Source organism: Electrophorus electricus, chromosome 5 (assembly GCF_013358815.1).
Source record: "Electrophorus electricus isolate fEleEle1 chromosome 5, fEleEle1.pri, whole genome shotgun sequence".
NCBI lineage: Eukaryota > Metazoa > Chordata > Actinopteri > Gymnotiformes > Gymnotidae > Electrophorus > Electrophorus electricus.
This window is the reverse complement of record NC_049539.1, coordinates 3,071,136-3,084,015: the sequence shown is the minus strand read 5'-3', so window position 1 is coordinate 3,084,015 and position 12,880 is coordinate 3,071,136. Positions and strand designations below refer to the sequence as shown.

The following is a 12,880-nucleotide window of genomic DNA, read 5'->3' as shown; positions in this document are numbered from 1 at the left end:
TTTGCACCTAAAGCTAGGCACTTATGAATCTGAGGTGATGTACACTGCCAACTACTCTCTAGGGTCACACATTGTTGATTTAAAATGTTTTAACTATACTTGGAAAGGCTGGTAACAGAAACTTAGACAGATGCTTTAACCATCAAAAAGCTGCAAATTACAGCAGGCTTTAAAGAAGTAGGAACTAAGAATGATAAGGTTTGTAACTGCATTTTCACAGTTTTGAGGATATGAGTACCTGGGATGTTGATTTCAGTGTTTAGAGATGTTATGAGACACTGAAAAGCGTCTCATAACATGAACACTGAGCCTGTGGAACATTAGATATGACTGTTCTTTCAATCTCTATATGCTGCCTTTGGGCAAAATTATACAGAAGAGCAGTATTGATTATCATTGACACAGATATATCTGGCTCTCTCACCAGATGATTACAGGTCAATAGACTCACTGTGTCAGTGTCTGGATCACAAAAATAATTGAATGAGCCAAAATCTCTGACAATTATATAAGTAAAAAACAGAGATCACTGTGTTTGGAAACAAAAAGAACATTTCTATTACTGAACACATTAATTCTCGTGCTCTAAAAACCATAGACCAAGTCTTGGCATTCTATTGGACTCAGATTTCATCTTCACTAGTCATATCAAAGCCGTCACCAAAACAGCTTTCTATCCATCTCAAAAATATAGCCAGAATTAAGGGTCAGATGTCCCAACAAGATCTAGAGAAGCTCATTTATGCTTTTATCTCCAGTAGGGTGGACTATGGACTGAGAGAAGACTGTCATCCTCTCAGAGATTGAGAGAAGACTGGTATTCTCTCAGGGACTGAGAGAAGACTGTGTTAATAGGTCTGTTTCAGGGACTGAATAAAATCCAAACTCCTCTCAGGGATTGAGAGTTAACTGTTTTTTGTTTTTTTGCTACAGCAATCTGTAATTATGTACTCTTTTTCCTTCACTGTATTCTTAAATTATTTTTCCTTGTTTTAATTTCATGTCTTATTTTTTTTAACTATCTCTGAAATAGTCTTTCTGAGGTACTAGATCTCCAGAATGTTCTAATGCATTTATTTGTGTTTGTCATTTTTTCTATTCTATTTTAATTATATATCTGTTTACTTTTATTCTCCTATATCTGTTCTCATTTTCTCATTGAGTGACTGGAGTGTATGAAAGGTGTGCTATAAAACTTGCCTTGCTTTGTGCTTTACTGATCTGGTGAATGTATGATCTGGTGAATCACATACTCATTTCAGTTCTTACTCTATTTTCACAAAAGAGAAACTATTTTAGACTTGAAACAATTTAGACATTATGAGGGAGAATAAAACATGACGGTGAGGTTAATTGGATACTCTAAATTATCCTTGTGTGAATGTTCTTGTGCCTGACTCAGTCCCCCAGTGGGCTGGGGTTTCTGGTTGAGGGTACACGGTGGGTGACTGGCTGCTGCTTCTCATCAGGGTGTTAGAGTTTAATGAAGAAATAATTTTGTTTAATGAAGAAATAACACAAGATGTGAGAGAATGACACAAGATGTGCAGTATAAGATAGTCCACAGTCAAACATCTGACTGTCCAGTACAATAGGAACGGCTATGGAGTAGGTCCATTTCATAGTGTTTGCACTGAATTTAAGCCTCATAAAAAGACAAACAACCCCTCACGTGGTGGTTAGACAGAGCTGTGTATGTTTGTTTATGCCTATAGGATGACAAGTAAAAAAAAAAGAAGGAAAGAACATTTTACAAACTGAAGGTTGCCTTTTTGACAGAACATCAGGCACTATGTGAATTAAATATTGTTCGTTTTTGTGTGTGCTTTGTAAACCTGAGCAAGTCCCTGTATAATTGGAAATATCAGCTAGCAAGTACAGTATTTCTTCTGGACAAAGTTCATTGCTATGTGTAATCTTACACTTATATAGTTTGACAAACACAGTGTTACTGGGTACACATTATAAAACTTCTGTCAGTGTAATTTATATTAAATGTGCCCAACTGCGAGTATTAATAAATGACTGACAGATAGTTGATTGGAACTGAATCTAATGCTGCATCTTTGTTATGTAGAAAGAACAAAATATGCAGAGAGACATAGACATGAGAAGAGAAAGTGTTGTGGGCAAGGCACTGCACAGGGACTGAAACAGTCATTCCTGTCCCAGTTCCACGGACTGGACCACACAACATGGAGCAGGACCAGAGAGATTTAGTGTATCCAAGAGAACACATACGCGCACTGTTAGAAAGCCTCTGTAGGGCAGGAGGCGCTGGAGACTAGAGCACTAGAGTTTCTAAATCTACATGACTCCTGAGCCATAGTAAGCCATTTAACATAAGACAAATGTCACAAAACAATAACAAATGAGTAAATGTTAAATTGATCATATAGCAATGTACCCAGAGCTATAACATAGTGTCCAATAATTTAGCTAGCAAGTTTAGTTAACTACATTTACGCAATAGCATTGCTTAGTTAGCCATCTTTCTGATAAACAATCTTTTCAAATATCCATCCATCTCTATATACATATTCGAATAAAATTTCACATACACACGGTCGTAGTCACAATACATATTTGGGGGGACGTGTACCGAGATGCTCAAAATGTACCCCCCCCCAATATACAGCGGGAAAAATACATTGATTCCACTCACTATCTTTGACAGCTCCTAACATTGCGCAATGTTCCCATCTGTTGTTGAGACCCTTATTATTGTAACACCGTAACAACATATCAGCACTGCTGACTAACTAACGTCTCTGACCAGCAGGAAAAAAGGTAACGTTAAAGTCAATACATCATTTTGCGCTGAAATTGTAATTGTATAAATAAATAATTTTTGACTAAAATGTATCAGTAATTCTATGTAGTGGAAACAAACATTTTCTTTGGATGAAAATGGGCCAGTTTGCGAATACTAACTATAACGTGCGGTGGCCCGAGTGCCGCAGGGCGAGAGGCAGGACGCACAGGCTGCACCGACTGGGACGAACATTTATTTACATTTAACATGAAACACTAATGGCGCTCGCAAGAATCACTCACGATTAATACAAACAATAAACGATTAACATTAAACACGTACGGTGATCACTAATACAAAGATCACTTACTATGTTACGTCGACGATAACCAACACCTTGCACTCTTCGCCACGGGCTTATATACATTTAGACAGACGAGGTGCAGGTGTGTGCAGGTGTGGTTACAAACAGCCCTCCGACTGTACGTGGCGGGCCCAAAGACTCTAACTCAATCTACCATCACTACTGACGTTAGCTCTCATAACCTAGCTAAGGTAACTGGAAAGTTAATTAGCCACACATTCATGAAGCATCCATTAATGGTCACGGGCAAATTCAACTAACAGTAATGTTTTATATTTCATTTCGTACCCGGTCATTAACCTGCATCGGGTCGACTGCAATGGTATGTACATTAAATATTTTACTGTATTTGTAACGGTGAGCGGTAAGGAGGCGGACGCATGTGCGGAGAAGAGCGAGATTTATTGGGGGCAAATCCAGAGTCATAGAGCCAATACGGAGATTACGGGGATACATTATAACCAGGCAAACAAGGGAAGCAGACTATGAAACAAAACAGGCGAACATAAACGAAGGCTTTGATACACAGACGAGCTTTCAGACATCCACCAAACACAATGAACAGCAAAAACAGAGGGCATCAGACAGTGTTTAAATGCATGAACTTAACAAGGTAGAAACGATGGACAGGTGTGAGCAATCAAACGAGGGGCGGAGAAAATGAAACTACGGCATGGAACTAAAATACACAAGACAAGAAAAACAAGAAACAGAAGCTGTGAGGACTAATCGTGACAGTATTTTTTAATTAAAGCGCTAAGTTGAAAGAAAACATTTAATATAATGGAAATCTGTTTGTTAGATTTGCCAAAAGTACACATACTGCTGTCAAAAAACAGATCACATGACTGATTTCAATTCAAAACCAGGCAGTAAGAGCTGCAATCCTGCAACAGTGGAAGCCTAAGGAATTTTTTTCTTTCCTCAGTGTGCAGATCAAGTCTGCGAGAATGTGCTCAGTCGGGTGTCCCTCTGACTCCTGCTGAGACGGCACCAGAAGAAATCACTGGACCTCAGCCCCCCCCACCTTCATCAACAGTGAGGAAGAGGATGAAGGTCACCTACCTCCCTCACCTTTCCCAGAAAGCTCCCAGCATCCGGGTGAAGTCCTGAGAGAGGATGTGGAGGAACAGGGTGAAGAGAATGAGTGATGATGATGATGATGATGACGACTGGACTCCTCAGGACACGATGTTGCACGTCTTTGGCCAGAGCCATTTGACCATTCAACTTCCAGAAGCTTCCACTCAGTTTGTCACTGATCTAGCTCTGGACAGCCTGAGAACACTCATGGACCCTGTGCACGAATATCTGCGTAGGAACAGGACAAACAGAAACACACAGATGAATCCGTGCACTGTTGGACTTCCAGGAGAGGCACCATCAACTAGCCCTACCTGCGCAGGCAACAGCTCCGGTGTGTCAAATCCTTCTCAAGAAGAAGACGACGAAGTGAGGCTCATTTGCGCCATTCGGAGCGCCCAAGCAAATCAGCCCACGAGCCGCCCGACGTCTCCTGGGCCCTTTGACTGCATGGTGCCCGAATATGGCAGGGACCACCCTCTGCCATGAAGGCTTGGAGGGCCGATGCATGGGGTGCCAGCTTCGGGGCAGCAGGGGAGAACTACACACCTGGATGGTATCCAATTTACCATACTCCACCATCTACTGATGCCTCCAGGCCATCAAACACGGATTTAGCGGCGACGGCACAGACTGAACATGCTCAGCACAGCTCCGGGCCTGAAAACACTCCCAGAGATCCTGATGAGGTCAGAGCTCACAGCTCCAGTGCTGCTCCTGCCGTGGGCCAGAGCGGCAGAAGCCAGAGGGAGCAAAGTAGGTCCAGGAAGAGGAGCAGAGAGGCGAACTCCCCGAGCTCCTCTCACAGTTCAGAGAGCGAGAGCAGCCCCAGCAAGATGAGACGAGAGAATGAACAGGAATGACAAGTCACTTCTCTCAAGCAATAATAATAAACGCTTATGCTTACATTTTAGTAGCTTGTGTTTTATTGGTTGTTTGATGGTCCAGCTCATTTTTTATGCTAAAAATATAATATATTTTTATAAATATAAAATTACCTGATACATGCTAATCTGGGATATATATTATTATTTATTATTATTATTATTATTATTATTATTATTATTTAACTTAACATTATATTATTTAACTTATTTTTGATGATCTTGAGAAATCTTTAGCATAAACTAAAATATATCTAAATATCTTGTATGCATATTTTTCCCCGCAATTTTTAAAACTGTTGATCCAGCACATATTTCATTCAAACTATAATCTGTATAGACTTCCAACACACAGTGCCAGCTGTTACCATCTCTTAAAAAGTAATACTTGATATTGACTCAGTGTGGTAGTGTATAGAATTCTGCTGAAAAGCTGCAACAAAGTCAAAGGAGCTCAGCAAATCAGTTGGAGGCCAATCTGTTCCCCTGAAAAACTACCCCAGCACCAAATCAATTCAGTTCTTCATGGCACATAGCAGATTGTTTTGTACCTGACTCAGTATAGCATGCAGAATGTAATGTCATTCAGATAATGAGGGCTCAAGGAAACAGTGTGAGAATTCTAGTATGAAACAGCTGACACTTCCCACTTCCTAACAACGGAAGGCTTTGATGTTCCATGACAGCCTGCACGCTGACAGCTAGATCTCAGGCCCAGTGGTGTTCCTGGTGGAATACTCGCACGCCAGCAGTGTTTACCTTCAGTTTAAGGGGACATGGACAGCATCTACGAGTGGATAAAGCAGGCCAAGCCATGCATGTGTTGGTAAGCCATCAACTATAACTATGTGCAGTGGACAAGTCACATGCTAGGGTAAGGGTTAGAAAACACCTACCTGACTCAGCACGCCTGTGGGTGTCGGCGAATATATGGAATATATTGAGAGCACGCACCTATAGAATGTAGACTTCAGAGAGTACATGATTCCCTGAGTATTGTCTTATAAAGTAAAGGCAAATTCCCAGCAGACAACATGTCCTGTCACTCAGGAATTTTGTGTTCTTGGTCCAGTACCTGCAGCCCAAACCCTGCTATAGGAAAGGTGCTTTGTTATAAAACACACATGCGTACATTGAACTGAGAATGTCTTCAGCCCTGTGTTTATTAAAACAGCATATCACTGGAACTGGGAAGGCAGCGTCCCTTATTTGGCCTCTACAGTCACGCTGGCTTCGGCTTCTTCACTTCTGACCTTCGAGTGTTTTTTCGTGAGTATGTGCGAGAGCAGATTACAGTGGCTGGCTCCCTGGAGGTCCACCTTCTGACACACGTCCTTCTTCAGTTTGTCAAAAGGTCGTCTTGGTAAAGCGCACCTGAGCCTGGACCTGCGGACAGCAAAGCAGCGTCCGACTGGCTGAAAGTGACACTTTGAAGCTGCCGACTGACAATAAGGAATCATTGAAGAAACAATAGTAGAACAGGAAAGATTCCTACTTTACATTCTAAAAATAGCTACAAAAATGTTTAAACTCACTACTCGTATGATAGCTCTACAGATAACACTGTACTCAGACAGGAGATCCCATATAACCCCCTTTGAACAACTACTTCACAAGCAAAATGAATAAAAAATCATGATCTAATACCTTTGTAATTAAAAAAAACCAAACAAACAAACATATGACTATATACAGAGATCTAAATACTAATTCAGCTGTGGACCCCAGTGGCTGAAGATATTATGGATGGCTAACATGACTAGACGCTGCTGGTGTCCGGCATACTGAGGACAGTTTCTGAGTCAGCTCCTCTGCAAGCTACATTGTCTGTACATATATGTGTTCTAAAAATTTATATACAATTTGTAATTGTTTCAGCACATGTGACACATGTAACGCTTGGAGTTAGTCATATTTAAAAGTTATACTTTAACCCAGATTACCAGAGAACTTTGGAACTAGAAGAGAGTGACCTTTGAAGCACGTGGAGGAGACACTGGTCAGACTCAAGTAATCTTGCCGATTTATTCACTACGTGATATAGGCCTGCTCTTGGAATCTTGCAGAATGTTCATACATGAACTCTAGAAAACATCCAAAGCTTTCAGATGCGTTACTTAAAGAAATGAAAACAAGGACAATATAAGAGCCAAGTCCAGTAGTCTCTGTAATGTACAGCAAAAACAAAAAAAAACCTCTTCTTACGTAAACGCAACTTAAAGGGACAGTACAAAAATTACTGACCATTACACACACCACTACCTTCTTATCGGGGAGCCTTCTTGATATGAAACTTTTATTAAGCATTTTTTATCCTGTATGAGCCATGCATTCTCTTGAATCTGGATTCTCTGGATTCTCAGTGAACAAGCCTGGGTCAAAATGTCTTCAGCGAGCACAATTCCACTTAACTCATCATAATCCTGTTAGGCAGGCTGACCTTGCGGAACTTTTCCATGTGGTTATGCGTGTCAGGATCCAACTCCTGGTACACGTCTTTCATGCAGAGCAGGGCGCCACGGTACTCCGTCCTAGACTGCTCCTTCCGGTTCACAGTCAGCCAGGTGTGTGAGATGGCCCGGTAGCAGAATGTGTCCACCTCCTGATACAGGCGACACAATGGCGTGTGCACTGCCGGTCTGCCACAAGGAGGCATATGTGAGGGCGAAGCCTCATCATCATATCATGTTTAGGGAAAGTGTTAAAGAAGCAATTTGTAGGGATATCTGTCAAGCAATGGTACTCAGTCTCATAATTGAACATGTACGCCAATTGAGTACATCTACTGGATGGGATTTCCCTGTAAAACAGCAGGACCTGAAAGCTACTTGAGTACTACTACTTGAGAATTATGCTTGGCTAGTCTCTTTACTGAGTGTACTCAGTGGAACTGCGCTTGGTGGAATGTTTTTGCTCGAGCAGCATACGGAGAGCAATTACGGCAGATCCTTCTCTGGTACTGTTCTATCACTTTGAGGAGTTCCATGCATGTCCTCTGCACCGAGGGGAACACCTAGAGTGGTCAAAACAAATACAAAACACAGACCTATGAATGTTTAAGAAGTCATGAACCTTACAGTTCGGTCTAAAATACATCGCTTACTTTTAGCCGAATCCACTGTTGGTCCGTTTGAGCATTAATACTTGTATCCTGACCTCAAGTTTGCATCAAGGTCTGCATCTGAGGTGACATCGTGCTAATCTTCTTTCTTTCCTGTGGCTTTGATTAGCATTTGTTTGGTTTTCCAGTATTTCTGCTGGAACTTGTTCTCCACGGAGGAGTCTTGGCTTTGAACAAAGCGACCAAAATATTCACGAGAGAGCACACTGCCAAAGTGCAAGCATTACTGCTAAATTAAATAACACAATTTCCTAGTCGGTAGTACTGCTACTATATTATTATGAATACGTACTAGTTTCCCCCATCTACGTTTTCCAAACACTTGAAAAAGAAGAATAAAACAAACACGCTGATAAATAAATACTGTTTTAACATGACAAGTGCACTACAGTGTGTAATTCTATATCATTGGCAGTAGCTACAAATGACTAATAAATTAATAGGCTATAATACAAAGATGTATTTCGCCAACGGTAGATTTGCAGTACGCCTTAGCCCCTTTATGCGCTAGCAGTTTTAAGCTCATTTTTGAACGATTTGTACTTGTTCATTTTAACACTAGGTATCTGAAATTGTACACATACCACAATGATCATTCAGGATTCAAATTGAAGTAGACACTTGGGACAAGACATCCATTCACATCCAGCCTTATTTGTCCATCATTTAGGTTCCATTTGAGCTCATCTAATACAGATGAAAATGTCAACAAAAAATAAAACGCCTTTGATTTTTGAGGTGTATAATGTGTCTATTGATGCTTCACTCACACTCTACATTTCTTGATTCACCAGGGTCTTGTGTAATAAATTGAACAATTTTGAGCATATACATGAAATGATTAAGTAGCTACATAATGTTTTCCACTAGGTATCCACTAGGTGACTTCTCTGAAGTGTCCAAAAACCTCTCCAAATGCACACCAAGTCATTAATCACTATACATCAAGTTTGCATGTTTATTTTTGCTAAAACATCACTGTAAGCTACTTTAGCAAGTTCCACAATAATACTGGCTTCATAGCATCATTAGGGGAAAATGTCAGCTAAAATAATGTTACTATACTATAATATTCTACTATAACCTCCCTTTAGACCAAGTCGCTTTAGAACAACTGCACTGAGCAAAAACTCAACCTGTGGAGTTCATACAACCTTATCCGCATTAGAGAGAGATGCAAGGCCTTAGACACCATATGGGGGGTGAACAACACATCCAATATTGAGATAAGATCAAAATGTTGAGATAAGATCAAAATGTACATTGATTCCACTCACTATCTTTGCGCAATGTTTGGAAAAAAGATAACGTTAAAGTCAATACATCATTTTGCGCTGAAATTGTAATTGTATAAATAAATAATATTTGAGTAAAATGTATCAGTAATTCTATGTAGTGGAAACAAACATTTTTTGGTGAAAATGGGCCAATTTGCGAATACTAACTAAATCTTCCATCACTACTGACGTTAGCTCTCATAACCTAGCTAAGGTAACTGGAAAGTTAATTAGCCACACATTCATGAAGCATCCACTAATGGTCACAGTCAACTTCAACTAACGGTAATGTTTTATATTTCATTATATTTGTTAGAAATCCCACGTGAAGTCTCAGTAATGTATCAGTCATAGTAGTGATGCATGTGAACATGTAGAGTAGCAGCTTTAATTTACTGTATATTCGTATAATATCATGTGTAGTTGTACCTGCTTATGATAAATGGCAATGGTTAGTGTCAGTTTGAAAAAGTGAAAATAGATTTCTATTAGTCATCTTTTGTCAGCTTTCATCCACAGTAAGTCATGAGTAAGGGGGAGGGTGACAATGACATGCAGAGGTTTTTTGGGCAACTTCAGAAAATAGAGAAGTAAGCTGTGAGAGAATGAGTACTAGTCAGATGATATAAGTACAGAAGAGTTCAAGAATTGAGTCAATGTTTCCTGACATTTACCAGTCAGATAAGAAATTGTCTGTAATCCATTCACGAGCATCATGGCAAGAAATATCAGTTGCTTACTGATAATATTTTTCCATGTTCACTCTGGTTCATTCAAAGTAGAGAGAGAGGGAGAGTATAAAGATGCTGACAGGTGAGGGAGAGAAGGAGCAAATATTGATGGTTTAGACCAAGTAATGACATCACAACAGTCTCATCCTAATGTTAATTTAAGATATTTAAATATCTTAAATATCTTAAATATTCCAACTTTAGATGGTGATTACGATAATAATAAATTGAAAATAAACATTAACCATAAAGAAAAGCCCTAATTTTAAATAAAAACCTCAATTTCCTAAACCTTGGTCACAATATCCAGACTTGTCTTCATATAACAATATATAGATTACATAGATTTCTGGTTATATGAATATGCTTTATTAGTCCCATATATATAAGAGACTAATAAAGCATATATATATATATATATATATATAGAGGCCTTTTTCCATCAAGCACAGGTCCACCTGTTCCCAGGACTGCACTCTTCTGGGTGGAGATCTCAAAAGTTTTTTCTGGGATCTGCCGGAGCCACAGTCCGTAGTGCTCTGATAACCATGGCAACCATGGTTGCCTTCATTCTCCACATAGTTTCTAGCTCTTCTTTCAGCCCATGGTATTTCTCGAGCTTTTCATGTTCCTTGTTCCTGATGTTGCTATCATTTGGAATTGCCACATCTATCAGTACAGCCCTCTTCTGTTGTTTATCCACCACTACACTAGCCAGTTGATTAGCCATTACCATTTTGTCTGTCTGTATCTGGAAGTCCTACAGAATCTTAGCATGGTCATTTTCCACCACCTTTGGGGGTGTATCGCACTTAGATCTTGGAACTTCCAGTTTGTACTTGGCACAGATTTTCCTGTATACTATGCCAGCCACTTGTTTATGGCATTCCTACAATTCATACTTGTAGCAGTATGCTGCTCGTAACATGCGGGGGAGAGACATTCCCTGACGACAAACCCTCCCTAGGGGCACAGTTTCCGACGCTTCCCCTTCCGGGATAGCAAACTCCAGGCTGCTGTACACACACACACACACACACAGTACGGCCATGCCCGGTGCCCACCCAGCACCTCCGACCCGGTTCCAGCCGTGCTCCTCCCCCGAACGGTCCTCCTTCTCCCAGGCGCTCCGAGGCTTTGGGTGAACCCCTCCAGTCCTACTGGCGGGTCCATGGAAGGGAAGGGACTCGGGCTTCAGCCCTGCCCTCCGGAGATCCTGCTGGCTCCACCCAACCGCCCTCTTTATGGTCCTTGTGGGGCACATCGGTGCTCCTCAGCCCAGGCCCAGTAGCCTCAGGCCCGCCCCCAAGAAATTCCTGTGGTGGTTGGTCATTCTGTAATATCTGCCCGACTGCTGCAGGGCACGGAACAGGACAGACAGACTCCCTTGACTTTGTGAAACATTGAATGACATTGAACGTAAAAGACAATGGTGGCACTCACACATAACATTAACAGTGAACATCAACATACTTAACGCTAACAATAAAGACTGTAACATTAACACAGGCTAGACACACATGGATACTAACATTATACTCAGATGCTAACAAACAATGACCAACAGTGAGGTACGCACTGACGGGGGTTTAAATAGACTGACAAACACTAAACGATAAACCCTGCCATCACGGGGGTGGGGGGGGGTTGCGTCCCGTGACAGGTATATTAAATTAGGTATAGTTATGTTAATTTGAATTAACATTCTATTACACTTATCCATCAGAAGTAATCTGCTTATGTAAAACATATTTACTTATCATTGTGTCTGTTCATTTTGTTAATGTTGGACCTTAACACACACATTCAAGAATAAATACTATATGATAATATGATAAACACTAGATAAAGATGATGGTTCTAAGACCCATTTTCATTTGTCCTGCAGAAAACAGATTTGCGTTGCAGTTTATAAGCCTATAAGCCATTACAGGCCTATTTCTGACATAGGAACTACATAAGTAGAACTGCCTCTGGAAGTTGTCGCAGGTTTACATATAAACATCAGCTACCTGGAGGGTTAACAGAAAAAAGGCTCTTTCCAATACAAATGATAGTAATTCATTTGCTTCAGGAAGAAGAAATAATTCTATGCACCTCAAATTATAACAAAGTATTAAATAAATCACATGTATGAGTATCACATGTATGGGTCCATGTCATACAGAAAGACATATCAGACCTCCAAAATGTGGACTTTTTATATAACAAGTATAATGTGTGTGTTCACTTGCACACACGTGTAAGAGTTTTCCACAGACATACTCAACATGGATAATTTAAAATTTTAGAAATGCAAGCTACTCAAATTTTATGTAATCAAAGAACTGCACATTTACCCAATTACTGATTGCTACATAGCTCCTGAAAGTAATTGATTTGATGCCTACAACCTTCCTGTGGGCCATGAAGAGGAATTATTCTCACCAGTTGATTCACAAGAAGTTATTACAATAATCCCTTGTATGTTGAAATATATATAAAAGTAAATAAAAAACAAAAACATTACATTTGCAACTTTATTTTATTCAGTGCTGGTATATAGGCCTCCCCCAATTTCCATGACAAAAAAACAGATTGGACCCACTATTGTGTGCAAGTTGTAAATGTGAAGACTACAGACATGTCCAACGACACAGTGCTGCACAGGAATGCTGTAATGCAG

General features: G+C 40.3%; 1 long non-coding RNA gene across 1 annotated transcript; it reads left to right on the top strand.

Annotated features, from left to right (window-relative positions):
* The first annotated feature begins 2,738 nt into the window (after positions 1-2,738).
* LOC118241474 lies at positions 2,739-5,108 on the top strand. Its single transcript, XR_004776101.1, has 2 exons — positions 2,739-2,790; positions 4,048-5,108. It is a non-coding gene; the product is annotated as an uncharacterized LOC118241474 (long non-coding RNA).
* Positions 5,109-12,880: the final 7,772 nt, after the last annotated feature.